This window comes from Eublepharis macularius, chromosome 13, assembly GCF_028583425.1.
Source record: "Eublepharis macularius isolate TG4126 chromosome 13, MPM_Emac_v1.0, whole genome shotgun sequence".
NCBI lineage: Eukaryota > Metazoa > Chordata > Lepidosauria > Squamata > Eublepharidae > Eublepharis > Eublepharis macularius.
Window position 1 is genome coordinate 2,860,688 of NC_072802.1, and position 21,096 is coordinate 2,881,783.

Genomic DNA, 21,096 nt, shown 5'->3' on the forward strand with positions numbered 1-21,096 from the left:
TGAGGGGCCACAGATACGATGCCTTGACACACACAGTAACCTCGTCAGCTTGAGTTCCCCTTGGGACTACTGGCAGAGTCTGCCCGAAGTCTCCAGCCTGAGTAATCAAAGTGGAAACCCACAACTAAGGGATACAGTCAGTCACGTTATGAAATTCAAGTGTATTAAAGTGGCGCAGTGTAATAAATAAATAGCAATACTATTATAGGCATATGAAATCACATAAACAAACAATGTACAATAAACAGCTTAAACTTGGCCAATTCAGAAATATTCAATGGTGCAATCAAGTTCATATCAGAGATGAAACGTAGATAGCAAACCAGAGAAGCTGTGAGGACCCCTCGTTCCTGTTCAAGGGAAGTTCTTAATTAGATGTACTCTTCTCATTTTCTTTCAACAGATGGAACAAGGAGATGGAACACTCTGCAGGACCGAAGACCCGACAAGGAACCGGTCATCAACAACGCTTGTTTCCAGACTGCATCAGGGACCAACAGACCTCCTCACCAAACATCTCTGAGAACACTGCTGCCGCTGTTACAAACTTCAGCGGCAGTCCGTCACACCTCTCTTAGTTGGCCGTGCGCCAGCAGCACTGTGACTCCAGCCAGCATCGCTCTCTTGTTGCCCCTGACATCTTTGAGGGTTGTGTTCAGTGCCTCAAAACACCCCTTAAGTGCCATGGTGCTCTCATCCCAAACAATGAGCTTACAGTTCCACAGCACTTGGGACATGTTGTTTTGTTTCTGCATGGATGAGGTTAAGAGGCAGCTTGAAGGTAGCAAAGGATCATAGGCCATGCCTGAGTGAGCCTTGTCCTTCCATGGAACTGAGCGCCTCTCTACTTGTCTTCCAGGATTGCTTTGCTTGTAGAGAGCCTCTGCCATTCTGTGCACCTCGGGGTGATCTTGCTGGTACTTGGCCACTGCTGCTTGGTGCACCACAGGAGCAGAATGTGCATATTTCCTGGCTGCATCTCTAAGTTGCTTCCTCCTTTTAGTGTTGGTGTATCTTGCACATCTGCCAGGAGGCTTCTTGGGGGCAGTAAGAGGTGATGGCTGCAAGAGGTGTGAGATGGAGTTGGACTGAGGGAGAGGTGGTGTGGTGGGCCCTTCGGCAGGTTCTTGTGAGAGGTTTGCATTGAAATGGCCCCTAGAAAGGTTGTGTACCATCTCCCCATAAACCTTTTTATAAACTCAGCTGCCATACTGACTTTTATATAAAATCCCTATTCAGGAGTCCTGTACTGTCTGACTTCAACTGTCTGCAGTTTCCTTGATGTAATTTTTACCTCAGAACACAGATTTCCACAGCTGACCCATCAGCCTGCCAGCCACACAGGAAAGACATGCCCCACAGGGAGATTGGCAACCCTAGAGGGGCAGACTGGGAGTCAATTCAATTCAATTCAAATACCTTTAATGGCATACAAAGATCTAAGTCAGCAAACAAGTCACTATAAAATTACATAAAATATCAGACGTCAATATATTTATACAAAACTTGTATGAATCTTAAGCACACGCACTAAAAACTCTGCAACCACTTTAGAAATCACTGTATCATTATCCTTTAACAGAAAATGACAAAAAGGATAAATTGTTCTGGTGTTCAATACGTTTTGGCAACCTCTCAAACAGCATTCTCCGCAACTTATCATATAAATGACATTCCAAAATTATATGCTGGATGGTATCTGGGCAGTTGGCTCCCCACAAACAGTGTCTTTCTGAAAAGGGGACTCGCTGGTATCTCCCCTGAAGGACGTTGGAGGGAAAGGCATTTGGTCTGGCCAACATAAAGGCCCTATGACAGCCTGGGGTCTCAAGATCATAAAAGTACTGCGGAATTCTGCCAACATATGTAGTCAATCCTAATGCAGCTGAGGAGCAAACAAAAGGTTGCTCCCAATCTAGTAGACGCTGCTTAACACCATTCAGGATATAGGCCTCATCAGACATAAATAGGTCCTCCACTGCTAGTCCCATATACTTAAGTTTACTCAGTATTCTTGCTGACCATGCCCAGGAATACTGATCCCTTTTCAAATAGGTTAAAAGACTAGAAGGCTCGGCTCTAAAATAAATTTTGAGCCAAAATGTAAAGGTAGTGATCCAAGCCCTTGTCTCAATCAAAGATTGACCCAATTCCACACACAAAACAAAATAGGAAACACAATTTGGGACACCCAAAATTTGCCTAAAGAGTGTTGCTTAAATATCCTCCACATTTCTGTTAAAAGCTGAAATCCATATAGGTATACCATAGAGCGATTGGGAGTCATTGAATGTGTCCTGAGGTACTGCATGTGTGCTGCATACTGTTTAGAATGTTGGGATGATGACCAATCAAGAGCGCATATGCAAATGACCTCAGGGAGGCTGAGTTGGCAATTGGTGTGGGGGGGAGCACCCTGCCAGCCACACAGGGAAGCTGTATCCCCATAGGAAAACACATTTTAGTTAATTTAATTTTAATTTAATGTATTAGATTTATATTCCGCCCTCTCCACATGAGCAGGCTCAGGGCGGATTATAATTTACATACATTTAAAATACACCTAACAATTTACACAGTTTAAAGTTATAAATATATAAACATCCTAACATTTAAAATACATATATATACATACACGTATACTCAGTGGCATAATAAAATGCACTATATGCATACACAAGGCACCTCCTTTTCACCTTCACCAGAGCAGTTACAGTGGAGCTCAACTGATGGAGGATGTCGCTAGTGGGGAGGGCACAGACCATGCTCAACTTTTCCCTCTTTTTACCCCCTTAGGGGTGAATTTCTTAAAACCCCTTCTTAGTGAGCCTCTACATCACCAAAGGAACATTCTCCCCAAATTTTAGGTTTCTAGGTCCAGGGGTTTGGGCTGGGTGTTGATGAATCAGTCAGGAGTCAGGACACTTGTCTTTATATATAGAGAAGATTAAAGTTTGAGAGAATGGAACAGTCTAGAAAAGTGCCTTTAGGGCTGTAGCCTGCTGCGCTGATGATTAAAGGTGTCATCTTGCTTGTACTGCTTTGACTTTTACCTTTATACTTCCACTTTCTGCTTTGTTTATAGTTTACCTTGGGCAGTTTTCTATTTTCATTATTTTCTAATTCTGCAGTCCTAGTTTGTTCATTGATTTTGGTTTGTTCATTGATTCTTTGATGCTGTCTGATTGTGCTATTTTATATGTTCTGCTTCATTGAATCTCAATGAGAAAAGTGGACTATAAATAATAAATAAATAAAATTTAAAAAATTATATAAATAAATAACATCAAATAAATGGGAAATCTTTGGTTTATGTATTGAAAAATGGGGTTTAAGACTTTCCAGATGACAGACATTTGGTGGGCTTGGAATCCTTCTGTGAAAGACTGTACTTTTTTCTCCTCGGTTCATATTCCTATTCTCAGACGATTTGTTCTCAGATTTCTGAAGGAGGAGAAAGAAAAGGAGTCTAGGATGTTCCTTCACCAAGGTTCTAATTTGGATGCTGGTTGTAATACAGCTGAAGCTCTAGAAATGTTCAGTACATGGTCTGGTCCAGTTATGGATCATTTTGATCCACTTACAGCAATGGATGATGACAGGATTTAGGATCTGTGAAGGCCACCGCTTGTACTGTGGATCTTTGTCCAGCCTGTTTACTGAAATCATCAGTGAGTAAATCACCACTCACTCACTCACTCACTCACTCACTCACTCACTCACTCACTCACTCAGGATGCCTTTCCTTGGTCACTAAAACATGCGGTCATCCATGCATGCAAAAAATAACTCATCAGAAAAACGATGCAGGCAGGTATCATCCACTCTCTAATTTGCTCTTTAGGAACAACTCCGGTTCTTGCTGGAAGTCTGGTGAAGTCTCCAGGAAGAGGAGAGGGAGGAATCCAGTGTGAGAAGGGGACAGGGTTCTTTACTTTAGTAAATCGAGATTGGATGGCTGGCAAAGGATGAATGCATAACCTGCCTGAATCCCTGAGCCTGAGGAACTGAGCTTTATGTTGGGAGGCTGTGGGAAGGGGCCCTGATGCCAGTCCTGTACAGCTGGATAATCAGACATGCACAGAGTCTTGTTATACTTCAAAAATTCCTCCATTATTTGATCTGCTTAGGTTAAAATAGGGCCATCCACATAATTTATTACAGTGATTGACTCCTTGGCTTTCGTTTTATTAAGTCTGGCTGCTAATAAATTCCCAGTTTTATCTCCCCCCCCACCCAAAAAAACGTTTGTTTAGTGTATAACACATTTTTATGTATCTTAATTATATCAAACTTGTTGAATATTATTATTATTATTATTATTAAAAAACTTTCCCAGCAGAGAAAAAAACATTGCTGATGTCAAAGCGAATGTCAGAAGTCCGTTTTTTCTGGCTTGCGTTGTTGGCAGGTCCCAAGTGTGCGATTCTCCCGGTCTCCCCTGTTGCTGGAGCTCCTTCCCAGCTGTAGCGTCAACCTCATGGGCCCCAGGCTGACAGCCCCAGGCAAAGTGCTTGCCCCAGAGAGCCAAGCCTTCCTGAAAGCAGACCCACATCGCTAGTCACTAAATCCAGTCGCACTCAGCGGGACTCCTGGGGGAGAACTTGCTTTAGGATGCTGCTGCATGTCTAAAGGAAGCCCTGCGAGGAGACTTAGGTGGGAGTGCTGTTGCTCGCGTGGGCGTGGGCCGTTGTATCTGCTATCAGAGCTCCAGCACACCTGTTGTGAACAAGCCGGAAAGTAAGCAAGTAGCGAGTATCACGGTAATATAACAGGAAAAAAGCAAACAGGCCGTGAAATCTAACTGATAAATGTTTCTATTGTAAATCAATCAAATTTAAAGCAATATTCCAGTCAACTTAAACAAAAGAAACAATATATACAGACATACAGGGTGGGTGATTACAAAGGGCAAAGCATCATATAAAGTAATTCAAATATAATTCAACAAGAATTCCTGTGCAATATTAAAGTGCTATGTGCCCAGAATTGACCAGAGGTCACTTTAATATTCTAGGCACATAGCACTTTAATATTGCACAGGAATTCTTGTTGAATTATATTTGAATTACTTTATATGATGCTTTGCCCTTTGTAATCACCCACCCCGTATGTCTGTATATATTGTTTCTTTTGTTTAAGTTGACTGGAATATTGCTTTAAATTTGATTGATTTACAATAGAAACATTTATCAGTTAGATTTCACGGCCTGTTTGCTTTTTTCCTGTGAACAAGCCAGAGACAATAGGAGACCAGCCTGTCTGATCAAGTTCTCTGCATTGAACACAAAAGAGTAAAACAGTCTCTACTTTCTCAGTCAACTTTCTTCACCCCAGTCTTAACATTTGCTCAGGGCCCTCAGGTAAAAATCAAGTTGTTAACCCCTTGCACCCTGCCTCTGTCCCCTCCTGTATAAATCTTTTCCTTATCACATCTCACATAGCAAAGGAGAAACAGAAGGGAGAGGAGAGAAATGGAGTGGAGGGGGGGCACAGCATAACAGGCTTTTTAAACCAAAGAAAAAATTCTGGTTTGAATTTAAAAGGAAAGATTAAAAAGAGCAAAGGACCCCACAGAGAGCATAAATTATACAGGATGGCCACAGGAGGAGATTTATATGCTGGAGTTTTCAGCTTACAGAGAAACAACCACCACCCAAAGTCCCTCAGTGACAACAAAGCAAACACAAAGCAAACTTTGTGTCCTTGAAGGGTGTTCCCACTTCACAGGGGAGCTGGCTGCAAGCAGAAGAGAAAACAGCTGCCAGTGGACATGGAGCTTCAAAGCGGATACCCCATGGAACATCTCACTGTTCTACAGCACACAACTTGAGGAGAAAGAGAAACATGAGGTGGGAGGAAAGGGGGCAGCGCTGAGTCGGCCGGGCCCAGCATGAGGCAAGGCTGCTGGCAAGGAGGTGGAGAAACAAGATCAGAGAGTCTTGTTGCTCAGAGCAGGGCAAGGGGCTACAGACCCAAATCTGTGTGACTTCTGACTCCCTTTCCAATTAAATCGAGCATGTACTACCGTGATGTGGAAGAATATCTGAGCCCTGTTCCGTCTGTCCCAAAGGCTGCTTTCACATCAGTACCAGCATTTCAGGGCTTGTGTCCCTAGTCTTTCTGAAACTGACATATTTACCCATACCCAAGTAAAGCTTCTGAACTGTACAGTATGCAAAACTTTATTTTGTAAAACTGGATAGCATCAAAGAGCTTCACATAAGGTCGGACAACAAGAATCTTACCAATTATTTTGTAAGTGATTTCTTCTTATTTAATTCTTCATCAAGACTACACAGAAATTTCTTCAAGAGTTTCAATCTTTATTCTTCATTGAAATAAACCCTAATCTTTTAAATTAAACAAGATATTGGTAGGCCTCTGCCTCTTAGGGGGCAATTCCACTCCTGCTGCCATTCTAGTGAAGGCTCCTGCAGGCCTCAGATAGAGGGCACCTGGCTGGGGTACCTCACCCTTGAGCCTAGGCAATGCACTCGGAGGCTGCTACTGCCCATTTGGCTTGCCCCTCCCACTAGCTCCCAGCTGTGTCTCTATGTCTCCTCCCCAGCCTGTCTTCGGAGCCTTCCTTGTATCCTCTCCCTCAGACCCAGACCCAGACCCAGATACCACTGTGGGGCTGCCTTTGATACTCCATAGGATATCATTGGCAAGGTCTATGGTCAGCTTGGGCTTGCAGAAGAAGGGTATTCCTAAAATGCCTTGATCTTCCCCTCGGTTCTCACAAGCTGTCATGGGAGCTTTTAGGGTTCCTTCAGTCAGGGGGATCCCTTATCAAACTTTAGCCTTATGAGACCCACCTCCAATCCAGATGAGGGCCATAGTTTTTCTGATAGGGTTGACCACAAGCCTGACCACGACTTCTTGGGGAAGAGGCGTGGACCTCAGGCACCTCTAACACAGTAAATTCCTTATGCTCAGCGGCTTATTGGAAGGCAGAGGCACTTCCAAGAGAGCAGCTATGGGCCGGTGATTCCTGTGTGGTGCATCCCTCAGTGCTCAGAAAAGGGCTGTGGCGAGCACGGATGTTGGCTGCTTGTTGAGCTGGGCCATGTCTATCCTCGTGCCTCTAAGCTGGGCACAGATCACTGCTCTGTAGTCATCCCAAGTGGGTTGTTGGGGTGAACAGGAATGGGGCTTCTCCAGAGGTGCGCTTGGCACCTACCATGGGGCAAAGGGTCAGAGATTGATTGGATCTATGGGTCCTAGTGTCACCTTGGTTTGGAAATTGAGGCCTACATCAAGCATTCCCCAGCAATGGTGGCAAGAAGCTTCTTCCTGGCCACGTAAGCTTCCACGTTTTCACCTGGCACTCCATAACATACAGCATGTCGGTGGTTTGGCTGGCCCAAATGAGCTGCACTATCTCTTGCATCCAGTGCTCTGGGCAGAGGGAGCTGAGATCCCTAGTTGCTACACCTGATTCTATTGCTGGGATGGCTGTTCCAGATGTGCAGATTCTGTCCAGCTGGGTCAAATCACCTATGCTCGCAGAGATAATTAGCCTTCCTGAGACACCTCTCTGCCTAATCTCATCAACACCTTCCTCCACCTTTCCTCTCCCACTTACCTAATCAGGCCAGTCAGCACATCTGATAGCCTTCCTGTTCAATACTTACCAGGTCATCAAGCAATATTTTTATCTATAGTCCATCCCAGTTAGTAATATCAAACCCTTCCCAAGTTATTATCCTACCACTGGACAAACGATTAAGCCATTGTTTTGGGAGCAAAGACATCAGGAAACTTTCTGCCCTATAACTGGGCTGCCCAGCCCTGAGCTCTGAGTGTGTGCATCTTGGTACCCCTCCATGCACCCCCCACTCCACTTGGGCTTCTTCTCTCTGTGAAATGCTGGTCAATTTGCTGCTCTTCCATGGACCTCCTCTCCTCTTCAAGACCGGTAAGAAAGCCCACCACCTCCCAAGGAAACCTGCTCCACTGAGGAACCACTGTAACCATCAGGAAGTTCTTTCTAATGTTTAGCTGAAAACTCTTTTTGTTTAATTTTAACCCACTGGCTCTGATCCAAACCACTGGAGCAACAGAGAACAACTCCACTCGATTCTTTTTTTTTTTTTTGAAAATTTTTTTATTGGGTTAGAATCCGTTATTTTTACATTTACATTCAATTTTCCCCAATTTTTTCATCTCTAACCCCCTCCCTTTCCCCCCCTTTTTATTGACTTCCAACAGCTTTCCAACCCTTTGTCCCCTTTCCCTTACTTTTATTAGCTTCCTCTATCTAAAACAAATATATATTCTCCATTATTCTAAGCAGTACATCCTTAACTATTTTTAACATTGTACGCCCAAACTGTAGGTCTTTGTTTCCATCTTAGATAAACAATTTATCCCATTTTTCAATTTCAAATATTTCTATATATCATAAACCATATAGATCATACATTCATTTATATCAAACAATTTGACTTATTCTCTATATATTACTCATTCTATCTTTTTGTAATAATTCTATATATCACTCATCACGTAATCAATCAATTTGCCTCATCTATATCTTCAGACATTCAGTTTGGTACAAAACTTACCAAAAAGAAAGAAAATATTGTTAGTTAATCAATCCTTATATTTAATCCTTATAGTTAATTATTTTCTATCTATGTTCTGTTTGTTAACCTATATATATCTATATATATATCAATCTATTAATCTGACTGCTTATTAATTCACATTTATCTCTTCTCCCCCCGGTAAAGTCTCCCCCCTCTACTTCAGTGCTTCAGTAGTTCTCAAACTGCCACAGTTTTCCTCCCACCTCCCATTTCTTCTCCAGGTGTTGTTTCAGCTTCTCCCAGTCTGTGTTGAACTGCCCTGAGTCCAGATCTCTCAGTTTTCTTGTCATCTTATCCATTTCAGCCATATACAGCAATTTGTAAATCCAATCTTCAATAGTTGGCACTTCTTGTACTTTCCATTTTTGCGCATACAAAAGTCTAGCTGCTGCTGTCATATAAAATATCAACGTCCTATGTTGGGCTGGAATTCCCTCCATTCCCAAGTTCAGTAGCAGGAGTTCTGGGTTCTTATTAATTTGAAATTGTAAAATTTCACTCATTTCTCTTATTATTTCCCCCCAGTACTGCCTGGCTACCTCACACGACCACCACATGTGATAGAGGGAGCCCTCATGCTTCTTACATTTCCAGCATTTATTAGAAGTATTCAAATTCCCTAGCGCAATCTTCTTTGGTGTCATGTACCAACGATAGATCATTTTGTAAATGTTCTCTTTAATATTAGTACATGTCGTTGTCTTCATTGTAGTTTTCCACAAGTATTCCCATGCCTCCATTGTTATTTCTTTATTAAAGTTTATAGCCCATTTCACCATTTGTGTTTTAACTATCTCATCCTCGGTATACCACTTCAACAGTACTTGGTATACCTTGGATATTCTTTTCTTATCTTCTTTAAGAAGGGTCTGCTCTAGTTCCGAATTCTCTATTCGTATACCTCCCTTTACAGAGTCCGAATTATATAAGTCTCTGATCTGTCTATACTGGAACCAGTCGTAGTTAGGTGATAGTTCCTCTTGTGTCTTTATTCTGAGTTTGGATGCTTCAGTTTTAGTTATTTCTTTGTAGGTTAAACATTGTTGTTCATTGTCAACAGCTCTCGGGTCTATCACCTCATATGGAACCACCCACAAAGGAGTTCCTTCTTGTAGATAAATTCTGTACTTCTTCCAGATTATGTATAGACTTCTCCGAACAAAGTGATGCAGGAACATCGAGTTGACCTTTGCTTTGTCATGCCATAAATATGCGTGCCATCCAAATATTTTTTTGTATCCCTCTAGGGCTAATAGTTTCTTGTTCTTTAATGTCATCCATTCTTTCAACCAAACTAGGCAGATTGCATCATGATAAAGTCTCAGATTGGGCAGTTGCATTCCGCCTCTTTCCTTTGCATCTTGTAAAACTTTCACTTTCACTCGAGGCTTCTTGCCTGCCCAAACAAAATCTGATATTTTCCTCTGCCATTTTTCAAATTGTTTGGAGTCTCTGATGATTGGTATTGTCTGTAGCAAGAACATTACTCTTGGTAACACATTCATCTTAACTGCTGCAATCCTGCCCAACCATGACAAATTCAATCTATTCCATTTAATCAAGTCTCTCTCTATCTGAGTCCATAGTTTTTCATAATTGTTTTTGAATAGATCTATGTTCTTTGCAGTTAATTCGACTCCCAAATATTTCACTTTACTTGTTACTTCACAATCCGTTGTTTCCATTAACAATTGTTGTTTCTGCTTAGTCATGTTTTTGCATAGTATCTTTGACTTCTTTTTGTTGATGAAGAAACCTGCCAAGTCTCCAAACTCCTTGATCTTATCTATCACTCTTGGCATGTTCTCCAATGGGTCCTCTACAATTAACATTATGTCATCCGCGAATGCTCTGACCTTGTATGAATAGTCCTTTATTTTTATTCCACGAATTTCCTCATCTTGATGTATTTGTATCATCAGAATCTCCAATACTAAAATGAACAACAATGGAGATAACGGGCAACCTTGTCTTGTTCCTTTACTTATCGTCAATTTCTTGGTCAATTCATCATTCACTACAATTGCTGCAGTCTGGTCTCTGTAAATTTCCTTAATTGCTCTGATGAATCTTTCTCCCAATTGTAGCTTTTCCATAGTGGCAAACATAAAGTCCCAGTTTAAATTGTCAAACGCTTTTTCAGCGTCGACAAAGAAGAAACCAACCTCTTTGTCACAACGCTTATCATAATATTCAATAGCATTGATCACTGTCCTTAAATTGTCTCTTATTTGTCTGTCTGGCAAAAAGCCTGCTTGTTCCTCCTCTATGACTTCCGAGAGCCACCCCTTCAATCTCTCCGCCAATATCTTCGCAAAAATTTTATAGTCATTATTGAGTAGTGATATAGGTCTATAATTTTTCACGTTAGTCAGGTCTTGGCCCTCTTTTGGGATTAATGATATATTCGCTTCACTCCAAGTGTCTGGAATCCTTTGATCCCTTAAAACCCCATTCATCACCTCTTTTAGGAATGGTGCCAGTTCATTAGCCATTGTCTTATAAAATTTAGCCGTAAGTCCATCTGGCCCTGGCGCCTTTCCTAGATTTGTAGATTGTATTGCCTTACTTATTTCCTCGTCAGTTACTTCACTATTCAACTTGTTTCTCCAAGCTTCCGAGATTTCTGGAAGTTTGGTTTTCTCCAGATATGATGCTATTGATTCTTTGTTTACTTCTTTTTTATTATACAGCTTAGCGTAGAATTTATAAAAGGCTCTACTAATGGTAGTCTGCTCCAAATACGTTTTGTTATCTTCACAGATTTTATTTATTATTTTCTTTTCCCTTTTCTTCTTCAATTGCCATGCCAGGTATTTCCCAGGTTTATTAGCACCCTCAAACGCTTTTTGATTCAGTCTTTTAAGATTCCACTCCAATTCTTTATTGCTCATTGCTGTTAGCTGTTCTTGAAGTATTTTGATTTCCTGGTATACCTTCTTTTTCCCTGGTCTCTTTTTTAGCTGTATTTCTTTGGCTTTTATTTTCTCCTCAATCTCTTGTCTTTTCTCCTCTTTCTTCTTTCTTGCTCTACCATTTAAGTCCATTAGTATGCCCCTTACAACCGCCTTGTACGCATCCCAAACTTTGTTGGTTGGTACTTCTTTATTCACGTTGTATTGTATAAAAAACTTTGTCTCTCTTCTCAGTATTTCCATATTCTCTCTTTCCTGTAACAAGTCCTCATTTATTCTCCATGCTTTCCTTTTTCTCCTTTTTCCAAATTTCCACATAATTGGGTTGTGATCTGAGCCTACCATCGGCATTATTTCTACCTCCTTAGTCCATAACGCTAAGTCTTTTGAGGCCCAGATCATATCAATTCTTGATAATGTAGAATGCCTTGCAGAATAGAAAGTAAACTGTCTACTTTTAGGATATTCTCTCCTCCATACATCTTCGAGAGTCTCTTGTTGAATCAACTCAAAAAAAAGCTTTGGTAATAATCTTCTTTTCTTTTGTGCCGTTGTAGTCTTTTTGTCTAGCTCCAAGTCTGTCACTCCATTGAAGTCTCCAGCAAGAATTATCTGGTCATATATAAGATCGTCTAAATGTTTCCTTAAATCCTCAAAGAAGCTTTCTTTTGCACCGTTAGGTGCATAAAGTCCGACTACCAACACTCTCTTTAAATTCCAAATGCATTCCACTGCTACAAATCTAGCTTCCACATCTCTCATAACAAATTTTGGCTGTAGCTCCTCTTTTATATACAACACCACTCCTCTTTTTTTCTTATTAGAGGCCGCTACAAATTCTTTGCCCAGTTTTCCAGATTTTAAATATTTTACATCCTGTTTTCTAATATGGGTCTCTTGCAAACAAACAATATCACATTTTTGTTTTAGTAGCCAATGAAAAATATTTTTCCTCTTATTCGGTGAGTTTAGTCCATTTACATTCCAAGATAATACTTTACACTCCATACTCATAGTTTTGTTGGTAAGTCTTTTTCATTGTCCTTAATAAATCGCTCCATCTCTCGCTCAGATCTGATGCGTTTTTTTGCCCCTCCAAACTCAAAGGACACTCCTTCCGGTAGCTCCAATCTGTACCTGATTTTCATGTCCTTCAAAATCTGAATTAGCACTTTGTATTTTTTCCGGTCGAATAACACTGATCTGGGCAGTTCCTTCATTATAATGATCGTCTTGCCATCAATCTCCAATGGATCTTGAAACTGTTTTGTCACAATCCTCTCTTTCATATTTCGTGTTGTAAACTGCACAATCACATCTCTTGGTAATTTCCTCTGGGTTGCAATTCTCGAATTCACACGGTATGCCACATCTAGGATAGCCACAACTTCCTCCTCCTCCTTCCCCAGGTATTCAGCCAACACCTCAGTCATCTGTTCTTGCGCTGACTTCCCTTCCACTTCTGGCAGGCCACGAAAACGTAGCTGCTTCTCCATGTGTTTAGTTTCTGCAACTGACATTCTCCCCTTCACCAATCTCATCTCTGTTTGTTGCATGTCTGCTAAATTCTCCATCGTGTCTTCTACTGTTTTAACTCTCTGCTGCGTTCCTTGTAGTTCACTTCGTATTGTTTCCATACCTTTTTTCACTTCTGACAGCTCCGATTTTACTGTCTGTGTAACCTCTTTAACCTCTTTTATCAGCTCCAATTTCGTGTCCTTAAGTTCTTTAATCATATCTAAAAGTTTTTTATCCAAGTTTTTATCCAGGTTTTCTATTGCCGATTGCCACTCTTTTTTTGACATCGTGGGGCTTGCTTTAGCTCACTCCCACGAATCCGCTCTCTTCCTTAACTCCGTGGCGTAAAATTTAACGTTTTTCTGTTTTAAATGTCCCAATCTTCTTGTAAAAATTAAATTTTAAAGAGTCCAAAATGTCGGGCGTCTTTTCTCTATGGTTTCTCTGTGATTTTGTAATCCAAGATGGCCTACTTCCTCTTTCGCTGAAGCCGCGACCCTTCCCCTTTCAAAAATGGCGATTCCCTACTTCCCGTCCTCCAGCAAGGGCCGCTTCTCTCCAGCCACTCTATTGTTATTACGCACTTCCTGTCTCCCGTCTTCCCACAGCAGATCTCGCGATGGTGTCTTTTTCTCACAGCTCCAAAGCCACAGGTATTCAAAACAATAGTCCGATTTCTTTAATAACTTCTTTAAACTTAGTCTTTTTTCAAATACAATTCCTGCCGAGTCTTCCCCTCCTTTTCACTAGTCTGTTGCAGTTTAAAAATCTACTTTTTTTCTTCTCTGTTTTTATCAATCTGTCCCGTATCAGAAGATAATGATCTTTACCTTCTCTTCACTTTTCTCGGGTTGTAATCGCTGTTTCGATTTTAAGTTCTCCTCTCAGCTTCTTCCCCCAATCGAAGCTTGGGTATGTAGGTCTTATGCCAGCCGAATTGGCCCCAAAACTGCCGCAGAGATTATAGCCGACCCGTCGCAAGGTGGGACCTCAAGGATCGGGAGGGGACCCGTTGTGTAGAGCCCCCCCTCGTCCGAGATCTAGCTCACCCTAGGGTCTTGAGCGTTCTTTGCCTGCTCCCCACCTGAGAGCAGTCGGCCGCGGGCTATTTTCACCCCACCGGCCGGTTAAAACGGCAGTCCGGTCAGCTCCGCAAATGGAGCTGCGTTAGACCTCCATGGATCCCAAACCGGAAGTCAACTCCACTCGATTCTGTTTGTGACAGAACTTCAAATATTTGAAGACGGCTGTCATATCTTCTCTCAGTCGTCTCTTCTGCAAGCTAAACATACCCACCTCCTTCAACTTTTCCTCATAGGACTTGATCTCCAGACCCCTCACCATCTTCGTAACTGTCCTTTGGGCATGATCCATTTTGTCAACATCTTTCTTAAACTGTGGTGCCCAAAACTGATCACAGTACTCCAAAAGTGATCTAACCACAGCAAAATGGTACTATCACTTCAGGCGATCTGGACTCTATGCTTCTTTTGATACAGCCCCAAATCACATTTGCCTGTTTAGCTGCCACATCATATTCGTGACTCGTGTTCAGTGTACAGGCTAAGACCCCTAGATAGCCAAGATAAATCTCAGCTATCTTATAGGCATGCTTTTGATTTTTTTCTACTTACTTGCAGAAGTTTAATGATTATTTATTTATTTATTTATTTATTTATTTATTTATTTATTTATTTATTTATTTATTTATTTATTTATTTATTGCTCACCTTCCTCGCTGAGACTCAGGATGGATTACAGAGTGTGAAGAAATGCTGAAACAGAGCATAAGCAATTCTAACAGAGCTAAAGCAACAGATAGTACATAGTAGAACATAATAGTAAAGTCTATGGTCCCAACTCCCTCTCTCTCCACTGATGCATCTCTTTGAGACCACTTCCTTATAATATAAACTTTCCTATCTGAGTAAAAAGCTGTCTTGAATAATTCAGTTTTGCATTGATTGTAGAAAGCCAGAAGAATGGGAACTTCCCTGACTTCTTCAGAAGTATTCCTTCACTCAAGTAATTTATAAAGACGTTGAACAGCACAGGGCCCAGGACAGATCCCCAAGGCACTCTTCACGTCACTCTTCTCCAAAATGATGAGCATAAAGTATCTGTTTTAACCTTCCTTGACCTTTATTACAGTTCCTCCTTACATTACCTTAAACTTTTATCTTAGGACGACTCTGGTCACAACCAATGCTTCTTTTATTTCCACACACACAGAGAGCTGCATGTGCTCTCTACTTTACCATTGAAGGACATACCACCAAGTTCGAGTACTCTGCCCCACCTGTCACTGGCCAAGGCTACCACCAACTCCCTCACCCAAAAGTCCCATAAAACATGAGGGTGAAGGCTACTCAGAACAGTATGAGCTCTAACCGTGACCGGCAGACACTGGGGAGCTGCCCCAGAAGTTCCTGAAGGCCTGGCAGAGTGATTAGCCGCTTTGTATCCCTGCACGCCAGCTCTATATGGGACCACCCACTACCCCCCTAGCCAAGAAGCTGTTGGTCAGGTCCAGCAAGCCCACAGTCCTGCGGAAGGAAGGAAGGAAGGAAGGAAGGAAGGAAGGAAGGAAGGAAGGAAGGAAGGAAGGAAGGAAGGAAGAAAGAAAGAAAGAAAGAAAGAAAGAAAGAAAGAAAGAAAGAAAGAAAGAAAGAAAGAAAGAAAGAAAGAAAGAAAGAAAGAAAGAAAGAAAGAAAGAAAGAAAGAAAGAAAGAAAGAAAGAAAGAAAGAAAGAAAGAAAGAAAGAAAGAAAGAGCTGCCAGGTAGAAGGACATAGTCTCGGAGCAACCTCCTTGTCATGCACAGCATGGTGACGTCCGAGGCCAGTGAGACCTTGCACTGACTCGACCTGTTGGAAAACATCAGGAATGGGCTGGCTACGGCAGCCTATGCCTACCTGGTGGCTGGCACCACTGAATTCAATACTCCCTGCAAGATGAATTGTTCCCAAGCTCCCACAGCTCCTCTGGAAAAGGGTCTGGGGTGCTTCCCACTTCAAGGGCCAAGGCCCTGAGTCTCTCCTCTTGAATCGAGGTAACATGCTCACGATGTTATATTATCTACACCTGCAGGCTGGAAAACCAATGGTAGCTTGCAAGCAGACCAAGGCAAACTTACAGACCAGGCAAAAAACCCTCTCAGAGAGCAACAACTGCTGGTTAACGACCTTCATCACTGCTTGGCTGTTACATCAAAAGCAGGCCTTCTTGTTCTGGAACAGGTCCTGCCAGATGAGAACTGTGATTGCTATCAGGAAAAACTCCAAGAATGCTGAGTCTCTGGTGATACCCACCCTTAACCAAGCCATAGGCCACCTCTGAGTGCACCACCTCCCATCCAGATACACCCAAATCCAAGGCCCCCCGCAGCATCAGAATGTACTTGGAAGGTGGCAGCCACATCCAAGCACTCAGGCCAGAAGGAGGTGCCATTAAAGTCTTTGAGAAATGCACATCATACCTGAAGGTCGACCTTCATCCCCTTACTGATCCTGGTGTGATACCAAGGTGCTGTGGCACAGGCGGTTGCTCTAGCAAGATAAGCACAGAAGGCCATGACCTTACATGCAGAGTTCAAGTGACCCAACAGGGACTGCATCTCTTTCAGGATGCATTTTTTGCTCACCAGGGCCACATTGATTTCATCCCAGGAGCTGCTGGTTTGTCCCCTGGCAGGCTGGACGTGCCAGCCTCTGAGTCAATCGGGATGCCCAGATACACCAGCCATTCCATGGGACTCTTGGTCTTCTCGGGCATCAAAGGCAAGCCCAACTCCTAGGCCAGGCTCTGGAATGCCTGGAATCAATCAGCACACATGGTGGTCCTGGCAGGCCTAGAGAAAAAAAAATCATCCAGATAATGCATGATTATCTAAAGAGCCATGGCGATCCTTGGCTGCCCTCTCTGAGAAGGTGCAGAAAGTTTCAAAGGCCACACATGCAACTAGTCACCCTGTAGTAATTTCTTTGTCCATATACCAGTAATAATCGAACTTGAAACCCAACAAGCAAGAGTCATCTGAGTTCAAGTGTTGGAAGGTGCATTGTATGTCTCACTTGGTCATCAGAATCCCCAGCCTATGGGAGCACACCAGGCTGACAGTGTGGTTGAGATGGTGACCTCCCCAGGCTTTCCCCCTTCCTGCTTGCCTTCCTGGCCATGGTCGCTTGGGGGGGGCCACGTTGGCCTGGCTTTTCATGGGACAGAGGAGTGCCTTCAGGGCAGCTTCCCTGTGCCCTACTCCTTGCCACTTTCCTTCTTGGCGGTGCTTGTGCTGAGGGGGTTGGCACTGAGGGAGCACATCCTGGATGGCTAATATGTCAATATTTTCCCTCTGCTCCATTCAGAGTGGACCTGCAGGGACTACAGATGCATGGCTAAAGAGAAAAAGGGCAGGAGGAAATGGGCAGTTGAGCGCAGATTCAACAACTGGATGGTGGGCCATGCTATCTATGCAGGAGTGGTCTCATCTGCCTGTACAGAGAGGGAGTGGCACCTTTATAGCCGTCTATCTAATCTACGGTGGGTCTGCACCCTGGCTGGCAATGCAGCAACCATCAATTATGACAAGGAATTCCGTAAGGTGGCATCCCATTACAAAAAGCCAGTTTGGTGTAGTGTTTAAGAGCGCGGGACTCTAATCTGGACAGCCAGGTTTGATTCCCCACTCCTCCACTTGAAGCCAGCTGGGTGACCTTGGGCTAGTCACGGCTCTCTGGAGCTCTCTCAGTCCCATCCACCTCACAGGGTGTTTTGTTGTGGGGATAATGGTAACATACTTTGTATACCGCTCTGAATGGGCATTAAGTTGTCCTGAAGGGCAGTATATAAATCGAATGTTGTTGTTGTTGTTATTATTATTATAAAGAGACCAGGTGGGCTGAGATTTACTACAAGGTATGGCTGGTGATGGTTGGAGGGTTGGCACACAACAGGAGCAACCAAGTCCAGACAAAAACAGGGGCACATTATGAGATCCAGTTTGCAGGATATATTGGGAATTCAACATGGGAGGTGCCACTGGGAGCAATGCACATTCGATCACATCTGTGAGAGCTGCCATGGAAATAATACCTGGGTTTCATGCCTGTGCATTTCTGGCTCTCAGAAGCTCCAAAGGCCATGCCACCTAGGGAGCTGCTACCTCCCCAGCCAAGTAATCAGGAGATGGCAGGGCAGACAGGGCTCTGTCCTGTGGGGACACTGGCCAACCTGGAAGTCCTTCACTCCCTTCTCAACCTGTACTCCAACCACTAGGCTGTGGGACAGCTGTGTGAAGGATTTCCTTGGGGCTTTCATATCTCCTACATGTAACCATGTATGGCCACTGACATGACTAACTTAAAATCAGCTTGGGACTTGCCTCAGGTCATGGTGTCCAAGCTGCTGAAGGAAATGTAGGCTGGCAGGGTGGCTGGTCCCTTTGACTCCCCCACCCCCAAACCTCAGGGTTTCACTGCTAGGTGTCATCCCCAAGAAGACCCCAGAGGAGTTTTGTCTGATACACTGTCATACCCAAAAGGCTTTGCAGTATGCCTCAAGGCGCACACCACTGCCCAAGGAGAGGCCAGGCCAGCACTGTCCGTTCGTTATCACCCAGCTCTCTTGAGACTTGACAGCATGAGGGAGGGCAACAGCAGCAAGGGAAGTTCTCCCTGCCCCCAGTGACCCTGTGCAATTGCACTCCCCACTCGGGGAGTAATGGTGGAGGAAGATGAGGTGGATGGCAGGGAAGATGACGCATGAGACCTCCCCCCAGGTTGAAGCAGTGTGGTGACATGGGGGCATGGCAGCAACCCCTCATCCCCTGAGGCTAGGTCCGCCATGATCCCACAACTCTCACCAAAACTGCCCATTGCCTCCACTGCCCAACAAAGGGACAAGAAGAACAGCTGGATAGGAGCCCGCCCGCCCCAACAGACCCCTTGCCCAACTTGGCATTTATCGTCTGTGTAAGCAGTCAGCCTGGCCTCCGCCATTTTAACTGCAGTTTTTATATGGCTGCTTGTGATATTAACAGTGTACAGGCCTCTGGAGTTTAAAATGGCTACTGTATTGCCTCCAGAGAGCCTCTAACAGTTGCTGCATCCCACCTGGGACAATACGGCATGCATTGGAATGTGGAGTGATGGAGAAGCAATTGGCTTTACTATCCATCCCAGCCCCCAAGGAGTACAGTGCAACAAAGGTCTCGCAGTCATCCCCAGTTAGTACATTCCTTTCCCTCCTTCTGTGATGAGATCTCCTGTCCATGATTGAAGAGCTAATCAAATGACATTCATAAGTATATACAGTCATTCCTGGAACAGTGCGTTCCCCATCTAAATTCATTAACTTAGCTCCGGTGGACTTCTTCAGCAACTATCCTTTTTGTGCAGCTCTAGACCTAGTTTTACATTTGTATTCACACGCCCCGGCTACTGCCAACCAAGGTACTCAAGCCTTTTGTTAAACCCAGGAACTGACCGTCGTAGTCTTTGTTCTGACTGCTAGGTGGGTTCTCCCACCTCAGGGCACATTTTACCGATAAAGGTAGGCCCGGGCCTCATTCAAATGGTGCAAGCTTTCTGGCTTCTCCCTTAGGGTCACTTCCCTAAACCTCTTGCTCTCTTGGCCAAGGATGCTGGTGTTCAAAGCTACTCTCTTCCTACATGGACTGGACTCTTTCTCCAGGATAGGTAGATATACTTACTCCCTCTCTCTATTCCCAATTTCTGGCTACATTTCCTAGGATTCTGTGAGTGTGTGTAATTATTTTCCCCAGTAATTTGTGTGTATGTGCATGAAGTTCTTGTGTTCAATAAAAGTTATTGTTTGATATAAAGCCCCAGACTCACTTGTTCTTTTGGAGAGGGGACTCGGTTAAAGCTGGTGATACGGTCCACGTGGTTACCGCCTTTCATACAGCTGTCTTCCTTGCTTGCTAATTCCCTCACAAATCATATTTATTGCAAGGAGACCACTTCCGGTAACATCTGCCCCAGCCTTGCCTCCCAGCTGCAACTTTACCTGCCATTAAGTCTGTGAGACCCTTTGCAATTGTGCTCTCAGTAGCTCCATTTAAGAAACTCCAATCTATCTTGAACTCCTTGAGTATTTCTTACCACAGGATTCTATCTAGCACTGCTTGAAGCTTGTTGAAATTATCTTTTATAAGTCCAAACGTTGTCTATGTTCAGCTTTCCCATTTCCCAAGATCTTTAATTTCAAAATGGCATCGTCACTACTACCCAGGGTTCCCACTACCTTTGCCTCATCAACCAGTTCTTCGTGAGAATCAGATCCAAGATAATAGACCCCCTGGTTTCCCTCTCCACCATCTGGAAGATGAAGTTGTCAGACAGACAAGTGAGGACTTCATTAGACTTTTCATTTTTAGCTTCCAACAGATACCAGGGTAATTGAAATCTCCCATGAACACTATGCCCAGTCCCTTTGAAAGTTTTGTAATCGGATCTAGGAATATATCATCCAAGCCTTCTGCTTGTCTTGTTCTATAGCAAACCCCCATAATAACATCACTGTTATTTTTTTTTTAATTATTTGAATTTTTGACCAAAAAAAATTCCGATACAGACCTCTTTGTGGACCTCATTGTTGGTTTTCCCCTCAGGTGCTAGGCTCACCAGGCTGCTGGGTGAGCTCACTCTGGAGCAGGCCACATAGAACTGCCCATGTGAGAAGCAGTCCTCCCTCAAGTCAATTCCTGCCACCTTCAGTATCTGCCCCTGGGACTTGTTGATCATCATAGCAAAGCAGGCCTTGAGGGGGAACTGCAGTCTCTTGAATTTTAAGGAGTTCTCTGCTGGTATGCGTGGTATGAACACTGATTCTCCCCCCCCCCCCCCCGAGCACTGCCGGTGAACAATGTGGCCTTGATGATGTTCCTGTGGAGGGCTTTCACTCATAGTTTGGTGTCATTGCAGAGTTTGGATGGGTTGAGTTTTTGGAGCAGCGTCACTGGAGCCCCCACTTTGAGGAAAAGTTTGTGGGTTGGGAAGCCAGGAGGGTTGAGCATGTTGAGGAACTCAGTGAGGTAGTGGACTGCAT